The 22,256-nt window shown below is 52.1% G+C and overlaps 1 protein-coding gene across 1 annotated transcript in view; it reads left to right on the forward strand.

Moving 5' to 3' along the window:
• The first annotated feature begins 618 nt into the window (after window positions 1–618).
• map1aa (microtubule-associated protein 1Aa) overlaps window positions 619–22,256 on the forward strand; it is a 47,439-nt gene continuing 25,801 nt past the window's right edge. The window contains exon 1 of the mRNA XM_070864953.1: window positions 619–646. The gene's annotated coding sequence lies outside the window, so the exon portion shown is untranslated. The remainder of the gene's footprint in view (window positions 647–22,256) is intronic.

Genomic DNA, 22,256 nt, shown 5'->3' on the forward strand with positions numbered 1-22,256 from the left:
TCCCTGTCTGTGAGTGTGTGTGTCTCTCTCTCTCCCTCTCTCTCCCTGTCTCTGTGTGTATGTCTCTCTCTCTCTCCCTCCTCTCTCTCTGCCTCTCCCTCCCTGTCTCTGTGTGTGTGTGTGTCTCTCTCTCCCCCTCTCTCTCTGCCTCTCCCTCCCTCTCCCTGTCTGTGTGTGTGTGTCTCTCTCTCCCTGTCTCCGTGTGTGTGTGTCTCTCTCTCTTCCCCTCTCTCTCTGCCTCTCCCTCCCTCTCTCTCCCTGTCTGTGTGTGTGTGTCTCTCTCTCTCTCTCTCTCCTCTCTCTCTGCCTCTCCCTCCCTCTCTCTGTGTGTGTGTCTCTCTCTCTCTCTCCCTGTCTCTGTGTGTGTGTGTGTGTGTCTCTCTCTCTCTCTCTCTCCCTCCTCTCTCTCTGCCTTTCCCTCTCTCTCTCTCTCTCTCTCTCTCCCTGTCTCTGTGTGTGTCTCCCTAACTTTCCTCTCTCTCTCCCTGTCAGTGCGGCGGGGGTTAATGCTGCGGCTGCACTGATGGAGTGTGTGAGAGAGAGGCTGTACCAGGCTGGGCTCCGCCCTGGTGTCGAGCCGAGGCAGCTGGAGGCTGCAGAGTGAGGGTGAGCCTGAGACTGAGCGGCGGCGGGGCAGAGGCGCCGGGTAGGTACCGGGGACCGGGCTGGGGCAGCACTCACAGGCGGACGGCAGGCAGACTGGCGCAGCTCTGAACGTGGGAACCTGATCACTGCGATAGTGAAAGTACAAAAAATTGTTGGTTTGATATATAAAGAAAAATAGGATTGATGTTGGCGAGGAGTTTGGAAGTGAGATAGATTGAGTGAATGAATTGGTGCCAGCACTGTGTGTGTGTTTGGCAACAGATAGCCCGTCTGATGGACCCGGCAGACAATCTCTGAGACATATGTGTGTGGCAAAATACTTTTATTTGCAAACATCTGTATTTATTCCACAATCTCCTTTTCCAATCGTTTGCTTATTTCTGCCTCTATTTGGCCAGATTCTGCATTACAATACTGATTATGTAGATTTATATTTAAGAAAAACTGTTTATTTTTTTAAACCAGCATTGTTGCAAATCTCCCCCTCCCTTAAAAATGAGATGATTTTTTTTTACCCCCCCCCCTATGAAAGCCTAGCCCCTCCCCTGACTGTGAATCTGATCACACAGAATAATGCCAGCCTTTTTAACAGCAGATCACTAGCAGGGCTAGTATGCAGCATAGATTTGTCTTTTAAATGGTAAGTGTTGAAAATTCCAGGCGTTAATAGCCAGACGGGAAGTATTGAGGTAAAGGTTAGGATGTAAAGGAGCAACGAGAGAGAGAGAGACTACACTGCGTCAAATCCTGCAGTCTCTTTGTACCATATCCCTCAGTCTCTCCTCGCTCTCTCTGAACCTCTCTAATCTCTGCAGTGGACCAGACTCGCCCCTGGTCATTGAGAGAGACCGTCATTATTTGTTGAAAACCCTCAAATCATTGAGGGAGGGTGGGGAAATATATATTTTTGCTTTTAATTTTAAAAAAAAGCCTTTTTAAGTAACTTTGGAATACACACTTTACTATTTGTTTTATGCCTTGCTAATATATATATATATATATGCACCTCATTTGATCTCTGGGGGCTAAATGAGCAGTGGAGAAACTTGGCGATGGTAATTTATTTATTCTGACAATCCTGAATAAAGTCAGGACGCTCAGCGATCTGGGTGCAGGAGTTATTAGCGCAGAGAGGTGTAATGTGCCTGTGTCAGATTGTAACAATGATTTCCCCTTGTTGTCAATCTCTGTCTCTCCCCTCCTCCCCTTCCCCTCCTCGGTGTACATGATGCTTGGGAGGGGGGGCTTTTATGTTACTTTATCGCCAGATGCCTCAATGTTCCGTCTAGCAGTTAAAATCAGCCCCCAGTACATCGCTGATTCCTTAATCCGTTTGGTGCTAAATTAAGAGGCATAGGACAATCGTGCGACGCCAGTGGCGCAATCGGTATTTTCGGAAGCGCAGCGATATTCCTTGGCAAAATTGGTTTGCTTGCAACTTTTTATGGGAGTCTATCTGTTAGAATCCTTGCAATTCATAATGGTCACAGCGAGGGGCGGTGGGATTAATATGTTTTTATTCACCCCATGTACTTGGGATAGATTTTTGTGCGTTTGAGTCGATGAAAGAGTTGAGTTTTGGGGGCTCAGGAAATGCTGCATCATTGGTGCCTGAAGGGTGCACAGAACATCACACTGACCTTTAACCCGTTGTCGACTGCAGCAGATTAAGAGATTAAGCTCGAACACTGAAGGGGATCTAACAGATCATACAGCGCTGCAGAATTTAGCTGTGACCTACAGTCAAGCAATCTTATATCCAGGCACAAGTTCAAAAGGTAAACCTCAGATTGGAGGATGAGAGTTGGGGGGGGGGGATATAGAATTAAAAGCATACTGTGCCAAAATGAATTTGCATCTTCCCATTTCACTGATTCCTGCACTCGAAACTCTCATGTTCCAAGAGTAGGGGAGAATATGTTAATCTAGTCTTGACTCTCCTTCCCCCAAAATCCTCTCCCAAAAACAAAACGTTCAAAGTGTTGATTGTCTGCGAGGTTGCTGGATCAAATGGTCAGATCTCCGGCAGAGAGGCTGCAGCCATTGTGCAAGGAAGAGTGAGACGAGGTTGTCTGGAGGTGGAAGACAGGGCGGGCTATTGTGGCACCTCCCCGAGGCTGTGTGGGACTGACACAAGGGAGGAGGGGGTCTTGCAATCGCTACCCTCGGGTTTAAAGCGGGGCGGAGGGTGTTTTCTGGGCGCATTGGGTGCAATATTGCGTGTGACAGACACAGCCCCGTGTGGGGAGGGCGTAGAGTTTACACTGCGCCGCGCCGAGAATCGCAACTCGCAAACGAGACGCTATTTAATCTGGGGACAGGTATTGCAAATCAAGAAATCTCAGTCTGTTGCAAAAAAACTATGTGCGTGTGTTTTTTAATGTTTAATCGTTTATCCTTTGCGGTGAAAGCGCCCTTTGTGTGTGCCCCGTGTTAAGAATGTTCTAATGGTTTAAATGCCGGCTGCAGAATTTCTTATTTATTGATGGTCCTGTTTTGCCTGCTGTAGGTGTCTGGAACCAGGAGCTTACTGCAGTGGTAGGCGACAAAACACGGACTGGATCTCACAGCCTGGAGGTGTTGCACCCCTTCAGTCTCCGTCCTACCCCCTCCCCAAGTCTAGGCCACCCAGACCTGGCAAAAGAATGGCCATTCCCAGAATATTTACCCAGTGCCCGTGTCGTGTGCACAAATAGAAGGAGAACCGGTGGCTCTCATTGAAGAGCAGCCTCCCAGAACTCAGATATACTGACAGTAGTGCAGCCTGTGTGTCAGCATTGACACAGTTGATGCTCTCCGAGATCACCAGCTTGCAGACTGCGCACATCCGTCTATTAGAATACTTTACGGGATAGACAATTCTTTTAAATTAAAGTTTATTGTTAATCGTGGCCTCCTCTTCCCTCATTGAATTATTTATTCCATGTCTTTCTTCCCCCCCCCCCCCCCCGTTTCTCCCCCTGCCCTGTCTCACCCCAGTCACTCCATCTCTTCTCCCTCCCTGTCCTTTTCTCTGTCTCTTCCCCCCCCCCCTCTCCCCCCCACACTCTCTCCCCTACACTCTCTCCCGTGTGTATTACTGCTCCCCATGTCACTCCACCCTCTCTCCCCATGTCACTCTCCCCATGTCACTCTCCCCATGTCACTCCCCCCCCCTCTCCCCATGTCACTCCCCCCCTCTCCCCATGTCACTCCCCCCCTCTCCCCATGTCACTCCCCCTTCTCTCCCCATGTCACTCCCCCTTCTCTCCCCATGTCACTCCCCCTTCTCTCCCCATGTCACTCCCCCTTCTCTCCCCATGTCACTCCCCCCCCTCTCCCCATGTCACTCCCCCCCCTCTCCCCATGTCACTCCCCCCCCCTCTCCCCATGTCACTCCCCCCCTCTCCCCATGTCACTCCCCCCCCCTCATGTCTGTCACTCCCCCCCCCATTGCACTCCCCCCCCGATGTCTCTCCCCCCCGATGTCACTCCCCCCCCCCATTGCACTACCCCCTCTCTCCCCCCCCCGATGTCACTCCCCCCCGATGTCACTCCCCCCCCCCCCCCCATGCCACCCACCTTTTTGTGAGCATTGATCCCGGGACTCCAGTGCAACATTTATAAATCTATTAAACCAGGGCGGGCGCCAAGTGGAGATCTGTCCCGGAACAAAATGGTTCTGTGGAACATCCAGGTCATCAATAACCAGATCCAAAATCTGATTGGCTCAGCCACCTAATCCGCAAACGGTAAGGATGACTTGTAAAGTTGCAGCAACCATTTTTAATAGTTTTCTCTTCCGGCTCCATGTATAGCTCAGTGGTGACTGGTGAGTGTTTGCTTTAATGGCTTGATGTTCTTTTCAGGTACTGTCGATTCCCAACTAGAAGCTCACACATTTGTGAAGCCTGGGTTATTAGTGGCTCAATCCTGGCTCAGTTGGGAGCCTGTCATCTCCGAGTGGGAAGGTTACGGATGAGGTTCCACCACTCACTGGTATTTGTGCGACCTTGCTGTGTGCAAAGGATCTTTGTCTGCGCTTCAATAGCAAGATACTGCGGATGCTGGAATCTGAACTAAAAACCGAGAATGCTGGCAATACTCAGCGGGTCAGGCAGCATCTGTGGAGAGAGAAACAAGGGTTATTGTCAAGAAGGGTTATCGACCTGAAACATTAACTCTCTGTTTTTCTCCCCACTGAAAGTAATTCACTGGCTCTGAAGTGTTTCGGGACGTCCCGAGGAGATAAATCCCAGCTTCTCTTTCTTATTTCACTTGCCCAGACTGGGAGCCTTCAGCTTGAAACATAAAAACATAGAAAATAGGTGCAGGAGTAGGCCATTTGGCCCTTCAAGCCTACACCACCATTCAATAAGATCATGGCTGATCATTCACCTCAGTACCCCTTTCCTGCTTTCTCTCCATACCCCTTGATCCCTTTAGCCGTAAGGGCCATATCCAACTCCCTTTTGAATATATTTAGTGAATTGGCCTCAACAACTTTCTGTGGTAGAGAATTCCACAGGTTCACCACTCTCTGGGTGAAGAAGTTTCTCCTCATCTCGGTCCTAAATGGCTTACCCCTTATCCTTAGACTGTGTCCCCTGGTTCTGGACTTCCCCAACATCGGGAACATTCTTCCTGCATCTAACCTGTCCAGTCCCGTCAGAATTGATGGTAGGGATTCCATGTTGTAGTTAAGTTGATGTTGATGGGAAAGATCTGCAGCGATGGCTATGGGTCTCCCCCTCCACACCACCCCCTCCTCCCCGCGCTCCCCCACCCCAACACCAGTTGTTCCTGTTGCGTGAAGATTTCTTTTTGGTGAATTTGGAAGGTCGGACTGAAGTGGTCCCGGTTGGGTGTCAGCAAGGAGAGAGTCCACCCTCTCTCCACTGCGCTGCTTGTTCGAGTTTCCTAAGATGGGCATAGACCCATATAGAAAGATCTGTGGTGGAGTCTGTTTTATATGAATAAAGAGTCTGACTGGATACTGTGAGCTCAAAGTAAAGTGTGACCGTAGTCTTTTATTGCAGGTCTCCAGAGTGCCTCTCCAGCCTGTGAGGCCTCCTTAAGTACCTGTGCTCCCAAGGGATTGTGGGATCCCTTGGGACTCCAGGGGATGAACCCTCTGGTGGGTGTACAAGGTATATACACGTTTACATACATAACAGAGTCCATCCCTGATGACCAACTAATCCAGCAAAGCCTCAATTTTAAAATTCCCATCCTTGTTTTCCAATCCCTCCATGGCCTTCGTCCCTCCCTATCTCTGTAATCTCCTCCAGCCCCACAACCCTCCGAGATATTTGTGCTTCTACTCTCCTGCGCATCCCTGATTATAATCGCTCCACCATCGGTGGCCGTGCCTTCTGTTGCTTGTGCCCCAAGCTCTGGAACTCCCTCCCTAAACCTCTCCGCCTCTCCACCTCTCTCTCCTTAACACCTACCTCTGTGGCCAAGCAACCTGTCCTATTGTGTGGCTCGGTGTCAAATGTTAACTCTCCCGTGAAGCGCCTTGGGACGTTTTACTACGTTAAAGGCGCTATATAAATGCAAGTTGTTGTTGTAAACTGAGCAGGTGGGCAACGCACACTGCAGTGCACCAATCCTGGCAAGCTCAGTGGATTCTCTGGGACCCCAGTGATGTCAGAACTGCAGGGATCTACTTGACATTGGCGAGTGTAACGCATTCAACTAAAGGGCCCGCTCTGTGGTCAAGCACAGCTGTTCGCAGAAGAATCCAGGCTGAAGCAATCTGAGCAAAGCATTGCTGTGCCAACACGGTGCTGCAGATAGCTCTGTGTGCCTGGCTGATCCTCCCTGCTGCCCACCCACTCTCCGACTAAGCCCAGACACATTTCCCCACTCTCGCCCCCCCACCACCCACTCTCCGACTAAGCCCAGACACATTTCCCCACTCTCGCCCCCCCCACCCACTCTCCGACTAAGCCCAGACACATTTCCCCACTCTCGCCCCCCCCACCCACTCTCCGACTAAGCCCAGACACATTTCCCCACTCTCGCCCCCCCACCACCCACTCTCCGACTAAGCCCAGACACATTTCCCCACTCTCGCCCCCCCCACCCACTCTCCGACTAAGCCCAGACACATTTCCCCACTCTCGCCCCCCCACCCCCACCCACTCTCCGACTAAGCCCAGACACATTTCCCCACTCTCGCCCCTCCCCCACCCACTCTCCGACTAAGCCCAGACACATTTTCCCACTCTCGCCCCCCCCACCCACTCTCCGACTAAGCCCAGACACATTTCCCCACTCTCGCCCCTCCCCCACCCACTCTCCGACTAAGCCCAGACACATTTCCCCACTCTCGCCCCCCCCCCCACTCTCCGACTAAGCCCAGACACATTTCCCCACTCTCGCCCCCCCCCCCACCCACTCTCCGACTAAGCCCAGACACATTTCCCCACTCTCGCCCCCCCCCCCCACCCACTCTCCGACTAAGCCCAGACACATTTCCCCACTCTCGCCCCCCCCCCCACCCACTCTCCGACTAAGCCCAGACACATTTCCCCACTCTCGCCCCTCCCCCACCCACTCTCCGACTAAGCCCAGACACATTTCCCCACTCTCGCCCCTCCCCCACCCACTCTCCGACTAAGCCCAGACACATTTCCCCACTCTCGCCCCTCCCCCACCCACTCTCCGACTAAGCCCAGACACATTTCCCCACTCTCGCCCCCCCCACCCACTCTCCGACTAAGCCCAGACACATTTCCCCACTCTCGCCCCTCCCCCACCCACTCTCCGACTAAGCCCAGACACATTTCCCCACTCTCGCCCCCCCCCCCACTCTCCGACTAAGCCCAGACACATTTCCCCACTCTCGCCCCCCCCCCCACTCTCCGACTAAGCCCAGACACATTTCCCCACTCTCGCCCCCCCCACCCACTCTCCGACTAAGCCCAGACACATTTCCCCACTCTCGCCCCTCCCCCACCCACTCTCCGACTAAGCCCAGACACATTTCCCCACTCTCGCCCCCCCCCCACTCTCCGACTAAGCCCAGACACATTTCCCCACTCTCGCCCCCCCCCACCCACTCTCCGACTAAGCCCAGACACATTTCCCCACTCTCGCCCCCCCCCCCCCACCCACTCTCCGACTAAGCCCAGACACATTTCCCCACTCTCGCCCCCCCCACCCACTCTCCGACTAAGCCCAGACACATTTCCCCACTCTCGCCCCCCCCCCCACCACCCACTCTCCGACTAAGCCCAGACACATTTCCCCACTCTCGACCCCCCCCCCCACTCTCCGACTAAGCCCAGACACATTTCCCCACTCTCGCCCCTCCCCCACCCACTCTCCGACTAAGCCCAGACACATTTCCCCACTCTCGCCCCTCCCCCACCCACTCTCCGACTAAGCCCAGACACATTTCCCCACTCTCGCCCCCCCCACCCACTCTCCGACTAAGCCCAGACACATTTCCCCACTCTCGACCCCCCCCCCACTCTCCGACTAAGCCCAGACACATTTCCCCACTCTCGCCCCTCCCCCACCCACTCTCCGACTAAGCCCAGACACATTTCCCCACTCTCCTCCCCCAGACCAGTCCCAAGTTGGGGAAGCAGTTTGACCCGGCTGGAGGTGGGATGCGGATTGGAAGTACCAGGGGAAAGGGGGCTTGGTTGGGTTAGTTGAGCAGATGGCTTTCGATGGGTCTTGCAGTGCAAGGTGCGGTGTCGGTGAATTGGTTGCGAGCAAGTGTTAGGGGATTGAATCGGACACTTTAGAAAAAGCGCATAGAATTGGATATTTTTTTCTCCAACTGAATTGGGAAAACTCTGATTTGCGGAGAACATGAAATCTATTATTAGGAGTGACGGAGATAAGAAGACTAAATTTACTGTGACAGGGAAGGGCCCTGTTGGGAAGGAGAGGCATGGCTGGAGAATTATGAAGTTGATTTATCAGCAATCCAGACATGACTTTTGTTCGCTGGGTGATGACTCCCTGAGCTTTAGACAGGGATGGAAATGATGTTCAGAACCTTCACGGAATGTACAGGAGATTTGATGCACTATGCTTTTGGAACCAGAAGGAATTGCCAAACTCTCCAAACTTTAATAAGCAGTGGCAAAATTGTAGGCTTGAAATTGCATGTCTGGATTTGGTGTCGAGTGGGAGGGGGCGCTCTCCGGTTCTTCAATTCTCACTGCGCTGTCTCTCAGCAGCGCAGGTTCACTCACCCCGTTTCAGCAAAGGCCCCGCTCACCATCTTTCTGGGACCACAGCGCGGCAGTCGATGCACTGATAGAGACTTGGACCCGTCTCGTTTTCCAGTAATCGGGGCTCGCTGGAGGCTGGGCGTGCGTGGAATTCAGCTGAGGATTTAGTTGTGGTGCCTACCACAGTCAAACAGCCCGCCAACACTCAGTGTCTGGCATCGGGCTTCAAAAGTACTGATCTTCCTCACCATGTATCAGCCACTTATCTTAAGTAGCTACCACCTTCGACAGCACCTCCCAAACCCGCGACCTCTACCGCCTAGAAGGACAAGGGCAGCAGGCGCGAGGGAACACCACCACCTCCACGTTCCCCTCCCAGTCACACACCATCCCGACTGGGAAATATATCGGCCGTTCCTTCATCGTCGCTGGGTCACAATCCTGGAACTCCCTCCCTAACAGCACTGTGGGAGCACCTTCACCACACGGACTGCAGCGGTTCAAGAAGGCGGCTCACCACCACCTTCTCAAGGGGCAATTGGGGATGGGCAATAAATGCCGGCCTTGCCAGCGACGCCCACATCCCAGTGACGAATTTTTTAAAATTCAGTCAGTATAATAATTAGTTATAATTTGGTAGTTCATTCTACAGGTGCTTTGTTATTTGCTTGAACAATCAGTGATGTTTATCCACCGCAGTTGGACTGATATGGGACAGGCCATGCCTTCATAGAGGGTTGTTCAATTAAAAAAAAAACTTGCATTTATATTGCGTCTTTCACCATCTCCGGATGTCCCAAAGCGCTTTACAGCCAATGAAGTACTTTGAGTGTAGTCACTGTTGTAATGTGGGAAACGCGGCAGCCAATTTGCGCACAGCAAGCTCCCACACACAACATGATAATGACTCAGATAATCTGGTTTAGTGATGTTGATTGAGGGATAATTATTGGCCACGACACCGGGAGAACTCCCCCGTCCTCCCTCGAAATAGTGCCGCGGGATCTTTTACATCCAGCTGAGAGCAGACGGGGCCTCGGTTTAATGTCTCATCTGAAAGACGGCACCTCCGACAGGGCGGCACTCCCTCAGTACTGCCCCCCCGACAGTGCAGCGCTCCCTCAGTACTGCCCCTCCGACAGTGCGGCGCTCCCTCAGTACTGCCCCTCCGACAGTGCGGCGCTCCCTCAGTACTGCCCCTCCGACAGGGCGGCACTCCCTCAGTACTGCCCCCCCGACAGTGCAGCGCTCCCTCAGTACTGCCCCTCCGACAGTGTGGCGCTCCCTCAGTACTGTCCCCCCGACAGTGCGGCGCTCCCTCAGTACTGCCCCTCCGACAGTGCGGCGCTCCCTCAGTACTGCCCCTCCGACAGTGCGGCGCTCCCTCAGTACTGCCCCCCCGACAGTGCAGCGCTCCCTCAGTACTGCCCCTCCCACAGTGCAGCGCTCCCTCAGTACTGCCCCTCCGACAGTGCGGCGCTCCCTCAGTATTGCCCCTCCGACAGTGCGGCGCTCCCTCAGTACTACCCCTCCGACAGTGCAGCGCTCCCTCAGTATTGCCCCTCCGACAGGGCGGCACTCCCTCAGTACTGCCCCCCCAACAGTGCAGCGCTCCCTCAGTATTGCCCCTCCGACAGGGCGGCACTCCCTCAGTACTGCCCCCCCGACAGTGCGGCGCTCCCTCAGTACTGCCCCCCCGACAGTGCAGCGCTCCCTCAGTACTGCCCCCCCGACAGTGCGGCGCTCCCTCAGCACTGCCCCTCCGACAGTGCGGCGCTCCCTCAGCACTACCCCTCCGACAGTGCGGCGCTCCCTCAGCACTGCACTGGGAGTGTTGGCCTAGAGTGGGACTTGAACCCACAACCTTCTGACTCAGAGGTGGGCCTGATACAATATATGTGGTCCTGTTGAATTATGAGACAAGATAAATATTTGCCAGCTTCACAATGCAAGAAACGGCGCAATGCGGGGTCTGAGTGGCCTGTGCAGTCAAAAACTAATGAGAGGGAGCATTGCCCCACACCTGTACAGGTGACGTCACACCTGCCTGTGGGCCTGACCAACTAGATTCATCATTTCAACACTTTAGGGATGCTCAATCTATTTTTAAAAAGTCTAATCCTATCTTGTTTAAATTTACATTTAAATCACTTGCTCATCAACTAAATGGTTGGGCTGCCTTATGCTGCTGTGAGAGGACTGATTCAGCGCGTGATTACACACACTGCATTGGAGCGGCCTGTAGGGAAACCCTGCAACGATTAGTGCCGGCATTCTGGGTCAAATAGTGTCCTCCTCTCACCCCAGCCCACGGGAAATAAACACTCGCTCACTGCCCCTCGCACTCTCACTGTCTCCCTCTCCTCACCCTCCCCTCCTCCCCTTCACTCCCCCTTTCCTCCCTTCCCCTCCTCCCCCTCCCCTCTCCCACCCCTCCCTCCTCCTCCTCCTCCCCTCCCCCTCGCCCACCCCTCCCTCCTCCTCCTCCTCCTCCTCCCTTCTCCTCCTCCCTTTCCTTCTCCCTCTCCTCCTCTCCCCCTCGTCCTCCCTCTCCTCCTCTTCCCCTCCCTCTCCTCTCCACCCCCCTCCTCCCTTCTCTCCCCCCTCCTCATTCCCCCGCCCCCCCCCTTACCCCCTTGCACTGAGAGTTTCTGCCACAACCCCAGTGGATGCAATTGATGTATCCGATCTTCCTGAAGTGAGAAGCCATTCTCTGTTTCGGGGAACGGGAGAGGGTTGTGGTAACAGCCTAAATGTACAGCTTGCATGGAAGGTTATGAAGAGGTTTAATGGAGGTGTTCAGAATTCTGAGGGGTTTTGATAGTGAATATGGAGAAACTGTTTCTAGTGGCAGCAGGCTGGGTAACCAGGGGGCACAGATTCAATCGTAACTTTCAGAAGGGAATTGGATAAATACTTGAAGAGGAAACATTTGCGGGGTGATGGGGAAAGAGCATGGTGGGGCTGTGGGACTAATTGGATCGCTCTGTCACAGAGCCGGCACGGGCTCGATGGGCCGAATGGGCCACCTGTGCTATAAGATTGTATGGAGAGGCTTGGAAAGTGGAGAGAGGGATAGCCATGTATGTAGAGAGGTTGCAGGAGCAACATTGAGGAGCGAAGAGTATTGAATAGAAAGGATAGCGAAGGCCAAGGCCTGTGGGGGTAAGAGACAGTGCTTGTGTGGCAATATGAGCAGTTCCCACTGTGTACAGCGGGTGTGTTTGTCTATGAACATAACGACATAAGAATTAGGTGCATAAGTTGGCCATTCGGCCCCTCGAGCCTGCTCCGCCATTCAATGAGATCATGGCTGATCTTCGACCTCAACTCCACTTTCCCGCCCGATCCCCATATCCCTCGATTCCCCGAGAGTCCAAAAATCTATCGGTCTCAGCCTTGAATATACTCAACGACTGAGCCTCCACAGCCCTCTGGGGCAGAGAATTCCAAAGATTCACCACCCTCTGAGTGAAGAAATTTCTCCTCATCTCAGTCCTAAATGGCCGACCCCTTATTCCGAGACTGTGACCCCTGGTTCTAGACGCCCCAGCCCGGGGGACACAAGATGCGGAGAATTACCCTAAATACCCTGCCCAGCTTAATACGGTTGAAGAGGCGCCTTTGTGATTGAGGTGGCGAGATATGGTCGGTGGCCATTGGCCAATATAGGCAGCTATCCGGGATTAGCGGGGAAGGTGTAAGTTTTATGTTTAATCCTCCTAATTCTTGAATTCTGTATGTGTTGTGTTATGCGTGGGGTTGTTGAGGGAGCAGTATGGCTGTAGTACCTTTTCCTACCTGTCCGTATTATCACATGGTGTATTTGAGCCAGTCAGAATTACCCCTTTTTGGGCTCAGAACACATTTAAAGTTTGACTGGTGTCGTAGGCACGACTTTTAATGATGAGGCGGCTCTCCCTTGGCATTGTTCACATATGTCGGGGGTTCTGGAGTGCAGTTGGGAATGCTAGATCCACCCCTGCTCTGAATAGGCAGATCCAGGTAATGGTAACTTGCCGGGGTCAGTCAGAGAGCAATTGCATCTGCTTGCAAATTTCAGGCTACAGATAGAGGGGCTTTATGTTTAAAGCTTGTACTCCGTCCGTAACAACAAATAAAAAGCATGCGGTCTGCTGCTGCGAATATATCAGACTAATAAATGTTGGAAAAGCATGGTAGAAATTGGCTGGGGTTTGTCAGAAGCCGAGAAGCACTTCAAAGCAGAGAGGATGTTTCCACTGATGGGGGAGAATAGAACTAGGGGGCATAATCTTAAAATAAGGGGCCGCCCATTTAAAACTGAGATAAGGAGAAATTTCTTCCGTGAGGGTTGTAAATCTGTGGAATTCGCTGCCTCAGAGAGCTGTGGAAGCTGGGACATTGAATAAATTTAAGACAGTTTCTTAACCGATAAGGGGATATGGAGAATGGGCAGGGAAGTGGAGCTGAGTCCATTATCAGATCAGCCATGATCCTATTGAATGGCGGAGCAGGCTCGAGGGGCCGTATGGCCTACTCCTGCTCCTATTTCTTATGTTCTTATGTTATGTAAAGGTTAACATCAGTGGACGTCATGTCTTGGTTATGCACAATGTCCTTTCTTGTGTTGCGTGTAGCTTTTTTCTCTCCTTATTTGTGGTGATAAATTAAGAGGTCGCGTAGCTGAGGCAGTTCCTAAAGTGACCCCTGACCCCAGCCGAGCTGAGAACACGAATATTTTTACCAGTCGGTCAATCGCCCCCCCGCCCCACCCCCTTGTTCCGTCTGGAAACCAAGTATCTGAGCTATGTGACCCCTGACCTGCTGATGTCATTGCCTGAATTCCTGCTGGATGGGAAGCGATTATTTCAAGTGCATAAGTCAGCTGTCGAGCTTACCGAGCCCTCGTGTGTTTATAAACAATCGCCATAAAAGTAAAACTTGAGACGCTCGGCCTACGTCGCGAGCAACGGATTGAAATTGGAGATCAGGCTTTTGCCTGGCATCCAGGCTTTGCAATGGAGCACAGGAATGTTTAACAATATTGGAATCAGAGCCTTAAAAAGACTTGGAACGAGAGATGATTTTTTTTTCTCTTTCATTGAGAGACGTAGGTCTGGGGTCAAAGCACTGCAAAAGATGAGGTCGTCTTGACACTTTACAACAACAAATACTTGTATTTATATAGCGCCTTTAACGTACTGGAATGTCCCAAGGTGCTTCACAGGAGCGTTATAAGACAAAAATTAACACTGTCATGTACGCACCTGGTGAGTATGTAGCACCTGTTACGGAGGGGACTGGGCAGGTCGGAGGTCGGAGGGCCTCCTTGCGGGACTGCTCCTGGGCCTGGCCAATGGGGCCATTAACCGGTCCAGGCAGCGGGCGGTCGAGGGGGTCGTTCAGCCCGACTGCCTGCCTCTCTTCCGCGGCTACGTTCGCGCCAGGAGATGCAGCACGCGGTGTCCACCGGTACGCTCGCGGCCTTCCGCGAGAGGTGGGCGCCGGAGGGACTGGAGTGCATCATCACCCCCGGCAACAGAATTTTTATTTGATTACAAAGTTTCCAGTTAATTTCTAAATTTATGGGTTCTAGTGCTCTTGCCGAACGGGGGCACTTGATTGAAAGTTTAGTTTAAAATAGTTGTGGAGCTGTTGCATTGTGAGTGGCTTAGCCAGTCACATGATGTTCACAAGACTCAATAAAACCCCAGCCAGTTGGGTTCGGGGGATCCACGATGAGGTATGCAGTTGTGAGCCTGGTGGATGAACTGTAATGTGCAATGTGATTGTTAAACCTTTGTTAACAAACCAACTAGTTCTTAATAGCAATGTGTTGCTATGAATTCTTAAGCAAAAAACCCATGAAGCAAATACGTTAGACACCAAGCCACATAGGAGATATTGGGGTGAAGCTTGCCGGTTTGAAGGAACAGGAGGAGGCCATTCAGCCCCTCAAACCTGTTCTTCCTGCCATTCAATTAGATCGTGGCTTATCTGTATCTCAACTCCAGTTAACCTCCGTTGACCCATATCCCTCGATACCCGCACACAACAAAATCAGTCTATTTCGGTCTTGAAAGTACTTAAGTGACACCAGTATTGAGTCTTAAAATGAAATAAAAGACTTATAAGAACATAAGAAATAGGAGCAGGAGTAGGCCATCCGGCCCCTTGAGCCTGCTCCGCCATTTAATACAATCATGGCTGATCCGATCATGGACTCAGGTCCACTTCCCTTCCCGCTCCCCATAACCCCTTATTCCCCCCCCCCATCGGTTAAGAAACTCTATCTCTGTTTTAAATTTATTCAATGATTTGCCTTTATGTAGAAACTGCCAGGGCTTCAGAATGTCCCAAAACGCTTCAGAGCCAAACCACGGATCCGCTGGCCTGCCCAGTCACATCAGCGCACTGCGTCCTCTGCAGTCGATGCCCAATGATTGGGTGTGGGCCGGCAGTCGATGCGTATCCACTGGAATAACTCCTCAGTAACCAGGGAGACCGAGTGAGGTGGTTGCTGAGTGTACAGAAATATAGTCAAAAGCCCATGACGGTGAGACAAGATTTTCTGCATCCTTTAGTCTGGCGCCTTCAAATTTGTTGCCGTGGTGATGTGCTTGCACTGTGGGTAAGGAATGCGGGGCCGGGGGGGAGTGGGGGGTTGCGGTGATGGTTTGTCGGGTAATCTGACGATGTGTTCGATCAATGGAAATAAGAACACAGAAGTGTGTGTGGCTTCTAATGTCTGATCAATTTACAGCCGGTTTATTGAGCTCGGCTGAGAATTCAATTCTCTATATCAGGAAAGTGAGAGTGGGTGTGCGATTCACGTGTACACTAAGCTCTGTACGTGCGATTCATGTGTACACTAAGCTCTGTACGTGTGATTCACGTGTACACCGAGCTCTGTGCGTGTGATTCACGTGTACACCGAGCTCTGTGCGTGTGATTCACGTGTACACTAAGCTCTGTGCGTGTGATTCACGTGTATACCGTGCTCTGTGCTTGTGATTCACGTATACACTAAGCTCTGTACGTGTGATTCACTTGTACACCGTGCTCTGTGCATGTGATTCACGTGTACACCGAGCTCTGTGCGTGTGATTCACATGTACACCGTGCTCTGTGCTTGTGATTCATGTATACACTAAGCTCTGTACGTGTGATTCACTTGTACACCGTGCTCTGTGCATGTGATTCACGTGTACACCGAGCTCTGTGCATGTGATTCACGTGTACACCGAGCTCTGTGCGTGCGATTCACATGTACACTAAGCTCTGTACAAGAGTTTAATGTACAACCCAGCTTGTCCCCTCGGTGCAGTGTGGAGCTGAGGCGGGTTGAGCTGGGCCCGTGAAGGGCACCTCACATATTTGCATCTTCCAGAGTTAGATCGTCACTTTAGCTTTGCTGCACAGTGGGAACAATGCAGCAGCAGTAGTATAACTACTCTTTATAAGAGCCGCAGTTTGATTGGGTCTCAGTCCTTTGCTCCTGGTTCTGTAAAATAATTTTTTGAGGAAGTTGAACGTATAAGCTTCTGAGGGGGCTTGACAGGGTAGATGCAGAGAGGATGTTTCCACTGATGGGGGAGACTAGAACTAGGGAGCATGATCTTAGAATAATGGGCCACCCATTTAAAACTGAGATGAGGAGGAATTTCATTTCTGAGGGTCATAAATCTTTGGAATTCTCTGCCCCAGAGAGCTGTGGAGGCTGGGTCATTGAATATATTTAAGGTGGAGATAGACAGATTTTTGAACGATAAAGGAGTGAAGGGTTATGGGGAGTGGGCGGGGAAGTGGAGTTGAGTCCATGACCAGATCAGCCGTGATCTTATTGAATGGCGGAGCAGGCTCGAGGGGCCGAATGGCCGACTCCTGCTCCTATTTCGTATGTTCTGATGTTGCTTCAGATAATGCCCCGTGAAGCAAGCCTAATATGCTGAGTGGGTTAAGTATGTGTAAAGGGAGGACGTTGTTTACAAGGGAGATTCCCCTCAACACTTAGCTCAGAGGTATACAGATTATAATGTATTTGTAGTAGAAAATATTTGACCAGTTGCTAGGGGCTGGGCTGTGGATCAAGCGGCTGCTTTGTCCTGGATGATGTCGAGCTTCTCGAGTGTTGTTGGAGCTGCACTCATCCAGGCAAGTGGGGAGTGTTCCATCACGCTCCTGACTTGTGCCTTGTAGGTGGTGGAAAGGCTTTGGGGAGTCAGGAGGGGAGACACTCGCCGCAGTATACCCAGCCTCTGACCGGCTGTGATAACAACGGCACCTGAGTGTCTGATTAGAAAATACCGCAAGGTGACATGTTAGAATCATAGAATGATACGGCACAGGCGGAGGCCATTCGGCCCATCGTGCCTGTGCTGGCTCTGTGACCGAGCGATCCGATTAGTCCCACTCCCCCCGCTCTTTCCCCACAGCCCGGCAAATGTTTATTTTTCCAGTATTTATCCAATTCTCCTTTTCTGAAAGCTATTAATTGAATCTGCTCCCACCGCCCTTTCAGGCAGCGCGTTCCGGGTCACGACATCATGTTGCCCTACAAGCTGACACTTCCGGGAGTTGGGGGGAGAAAAGCAGAGAGGGGACGGAAGGCTTGTTCCGACTGACTTTGTGCAGTGTGTGTGGTTCTTTGTTACTGGACGGGTCCTGGCAGCTTGTTTTGTCTTGTCGCCATCAGCTGTTCAACCAATCGCAATGAAACTAGTAAACTGTTGCCATCGTGGAGACAGGAATTATTCTACTGTCCGATTAAAGCTTTAACGAGTGGTAACCAGAACATAACGTAAGAATTAGGAGCAGGAGTCAGCCATTCGGCCCCTCGAGTCTGCTCCACCACTCAGTGAGATCATGGCTGATCTTCGACCTCAACTCCACTTTCCTGCACTATCCCCATATCCCTCGATTCCCCAAGAGTCCATAATTCCTTCGATCTCAGCCTTGAATATACTCAAAGACTGAGCCGCCACAGCCCTCTGGGGCAGAGAATTCCAAAGATTCACCACCCTCTGAGTGAAGAAGTTTCTCCTCATCTCAGTCCTAAATGGCCGACCCCTTATCCTGAGACGGTGACCCCTGGTTCTAGACTCCCCAGCCCGGGGGAAACATCCTCCCTGCATTATTCCAGTCAAGCCCCCTCAGAATCTTATATATGTCAATGAGATCACCTCTCATTTATCTAACCTCCAGAGCGTATAGGCCCAATCTACTAAATCTCACCTCATGGGACCACCCTTTCAACCCAGAGATTAATCTAGTGAACCTTCATTGCACCACCTACAAGGCAAGTACGTCCTTCCTTGGATACGGAGACCAAAACTGTGCACAGTACTCCAGGTGTGGTCCTACCAGGGCCCTGTACAATTGTAGCAAGACATCCTTACTCTTCCAGTCCAACCCTCACGCAATAAAGGACAACATGCCATTTACATTCCTAATTGCTTGCTGTACCTGTAGGCTAGCTCTCTGTGTTTCCTGTACGAGGGCACCCAGTTCTCTCTCAACACCGATAGTTTATCACCATTTTAAAAATGTTTCTATTTTTCTAATCTTCCTACCAAAGTGAATAGCCTCACATTTCCCAGCATTCTATCCCATCTGCCACCTTATTGCCCACTCGCTTAACCGGTCTATATCCCTTTGCAAGCTCTTTGTGTCCTTCTCACAGCTTACTGTCTCTCCTAGCTTCATCCAACACGGTCGCAAGCAACCATCTTCCACAATCTCTCCAGTATTGCCCTTTCTGAAGACTGTGGGTATAAGTTCTATATAAAGTTATTGGAACTAGGTGGGCAGCGGAAACGTTACAAGGACACCCTCAAAGCCTCCCTGCGACTTCCCCAGCCACACCTGTGAGACCCTGGCGAAGACCACCCGAGGTGGAGAAAGTGCATGCAGGAGGGCGTTGAGCTCTTCGTATCTCAACGGCGCGAGCGTGAAGAGGTCAGGAGCAGGCAGCGGAAGGAGCGCGCGCCAATTCAGTCCCACCCCTCCCCCCTTCCCCCGACAAATGTCTGTCCCACCTGTGACAGGGTCTGTGGCTCTCGCATTGGACTGTTCAGCCACCAAAGGACTCACTTTAGGAATGGAAGCAAGTCTTCCTCGATTCCAAGGGACTGCCTATGATATGATGATTGGAACTTGAGCACATAATCCAGGCTGACACTCCAGTGCAGTGCTGAGGGAGCGCCGCACTGTCTGAGGGGCGGTGCTGAGGGAGTGCCGCAGTGTCGGAGGGGCAGTGCTGAGGGAGCGCCGCACTGTCTGAGGGGCAGTGCTGAGGGAGCGCCACACTGTCTGAGGGGCAGTGCTGAGGGAGCGCCGCACTGTCGGAGGGGCAGTGCTGAGGGAGCGCCGCACTGTCTGAGGGGCAGTGCTGAGGGAGTGCCGCACTGTTGGAGGGGGCAGTGCTGAGGGAGCGCCGCACTGTCTGAGGGGCAGTGCTGAGGGAGTGCCGCACTGTCTGAGGGGCAGTGTTGAGGGAGCGCCGCACTGTTGGAGGGGGCAGTGTTGAGGGAGCGCCGCACTGTTGGAGGGGGCAGTGCTGAGGGAGCGCCGCACTGTCAGAGGGGCAGTGCTGAGGGATGAGATGTTAAACTGAGGCCCGTCTGCTCTCTCAGGTGGACGTAAAAGATCCCACGGCACAATTTTGAAGAAGAGCAGGGGAGTTCTCCCCGGTGTGCTGGGGCCAATATTTATCCCTCAATCAACATCACTAAAACAGATTATCTGGTCATTATCACATTGCTGTTTGTGGGAGCTTGCTGTGCGCACATTGCTGCCGCGTTTCCCACATTACAACAGTGACTACACTCCAAAAGTACTTCATTGGCTGTAAAGCGCTTTGGGACGTCCGGTGGTGGTGAAAGGCGCTATATAAATGCAAGTCTTTCTTTTCTTTCTGGCTGTTGTACGGATCGGAGCACATTGGGTAATTTAACATTGCACAATTTACCTCAGAGGCCAGAAGTTTCTAAATATGAACAAAGCGGCTAGTTTCCAACATTCCACAGCCCTCTGGAAGGTTCCATCACAACACAGCTGCCGCAGAAAGAAAAAAACATAATTAGTTTGAGCCAGGCATTTGTAAAACTAGCGAGCGCAGATTGAAAGCGACTCTGCCGATATTTCATTGTGTGCTGCAGTACACACCCTCACTGCCGCTCCCGTTGCCCCCCCTCCCTGTCCCCCGTTGCCCCCCTCCCTGTCCCCCCCCGTTGCCCCGTCCCTGTCCCCCCCGTTGCCTCCCCCCCGTTGCCCCCCTCCCTGTCCCCCCCGTTGCCCCCCCTCCCTGTCCCCCCCCGTTGCCCCCCTCCCTGTTCCCCCCGTTGCCCCCCCTCCCTGTCCCCCCGTTGCCCCCCCTCCCTGTCCCCCCCGTTGCCCCCCCTCCCTGTCCCCCCGTTGCCCCCCCTCCCTGTCCCCCCCGTTGCCCCCCCCTCCCTGTTCCCCCTGTTGTCCCCCCCGTTGCCCCCCCTCCCTGTCCCCCCTGTTGCCCCCCCCTGTCCCCCCCGTTGCCCCCTCCCTGTCCCCCCCCGTTGCCCCCTCGCCCCTCCCATTGCCCCCTCCTGTTGCCCCCTTGTGGCTGTTTTGCCCCCTCACTGACGAAGTCCTGGTCCAACATTTCTTTTCCTTGGCATGTTGCCTCTGCGATTGTTAGTGTAGTTGTGCGTGTGTCCAGTGCGAGATATGACGGCCTTTTATACAAACCGAGACGGAGCCTCTCGTGGTCTCGCTGAAGCTGCTGTGCAGACAAATGCTAAGAAATGACACCAGTCTCGGGGCTGCAACGTTCTCGGGATTGGCGATTGCGGTGCTGGTTTCTGGAGGTGCGTGTTGGGAGGCTGAACTACCTGTAGTTTCCCATTCTGTAACTTTGGGACATTAAGCACCTTCTCTGACCAACGCTGGATAATAACCAGGTCGGTATGAATCCTGCCTCTCGGCCAGTGGGGACAATTAATTCCCGAGCCATGGGGGAATCAGAATTAGTTTGTCGACTGACTGATGATAAACTGAATAATCAATTTTGTTAAATCTGTGCCATGGCTCAGGTTGCAGGTTACCATCAGAATTGGAACCAGTAGGAGAGATGAGATGAGGTCAAAGCTTTTTATAAAAAGGCGACGACTGAGGGAAAAGTTCCAAAGTTTGCAGGTCCTTGAGAAAGAATGAGAGACAACGCCATGAGTCTTGATATAAACACAGGAAAGAAAGACTTGCATTTATATAGCACCTTTCACGACAACCCAACATCTCAAAGCGCTTTACAATCAATGAAGTACTTTTGGAGTGTAGTCGCTGTTGTAATGTGGGAAACGCAGCAGCCAATTTGCGCACAGCAAGCTCCCACACACAGCAATGTGATAATGACCAGTTAATCTGTTTTGTTATGTGGAATGAGGGATAAATATTGGCCAGGGCACCGGGGAGAACTCCCCTGCTCTTCTTCGAAATAGTGCCGTGGGATCGTTTACGCCCACCTGAGAGGAGTAGACAGGGGCTCGGTTTAACATCTCATCCGAAAGACGGCACCTCTGACAGTGCGGCACTCCCTTGGCACTGCACGGGGAGTGTCAGCCTAGATTTTTGGGGGGCTCAAGTTCCTAGAGTGGGACTGGAACCCATAACCTTCTGACTCCGAGGCGAGAGCACTACCCACTGAGCCACAGCTGACACCGAAGGAAGAATCTATAGGAGGAACAAACAAAGGACTGTCCGATAAAGTTATCATTACTTGTTGAGAGATGAAGCATTTGCTAATTCCTAGAAAAGACGAGATCAGAAGAAAGCTGAAACCAAGCTAGTCCCGCCCCATCTCCAAGGCTAACCAGAAGTGCTTGAGCTGTAATTGGTACCATGGCTTTAATTGGATTAGCAGCGGAAGACCATTGCAATTCAAGTCACACGTCACAGCTTGAGCCTGCAAGGGGGGACAAATGTTCGAGCATTTCCAACAGGCGGATGGAGCAGGCGAAGGCTGATGGGCGGGGGCGCCTGTTATTTGTAAGCTGGTCGTTCCCCCCTTGCACTTGTAAATGAGGTTGGTGCTCATTGAGGGGAGCCAGCCATTGTACGGACTGCTTTACGCATTCAGCTGGCGTGGACTGGCTGAAGTACCGTTATATGTCATCGCAGATGACTCATGGGGCTGTAGAGCAAGCACACAACCCATCTTTGTATTCGAACAAGATGTCGTGTTCGTTGAAAGGTGCTCGGCATCTTTTCGACTGAAGCAGGAAAATAAGTCCTGGGATTTTTTTTTCTTTAATCTGCAGCTGTTGAGGCCGCATAAAGAGCAACGTTTTTACACAAAGTAGGGAAAATGAAAAAGGAAGACTTGCATTTCTATAGCACCTTTCACCACCTCAGGACGCCTCAAAGCGTTTAACAGCCAATGAAGTACTTTTGTGAAGTTGGACTGTCGGAAACATTGGTGAACTGCTGTGTTGTAGTACTCGTTAATACTTGCTTTCC

The sequence above is a fragment of the Pristiophorus japonicus genome, chromosome 21 (genome assembly GCF_044704955.1).
Source record: "Pristiophorus japonicus isolate sPriJap1 chromosome 21, sPriJap1.hap1, whole genome shotgun sequence".
Classification (NCBI taxonomy): Eukaryota; Metazoa; Chordata; class Chondrichthyes; family Pristiophoridae; genus Pristiophorus; species Pristiophorus japonicus.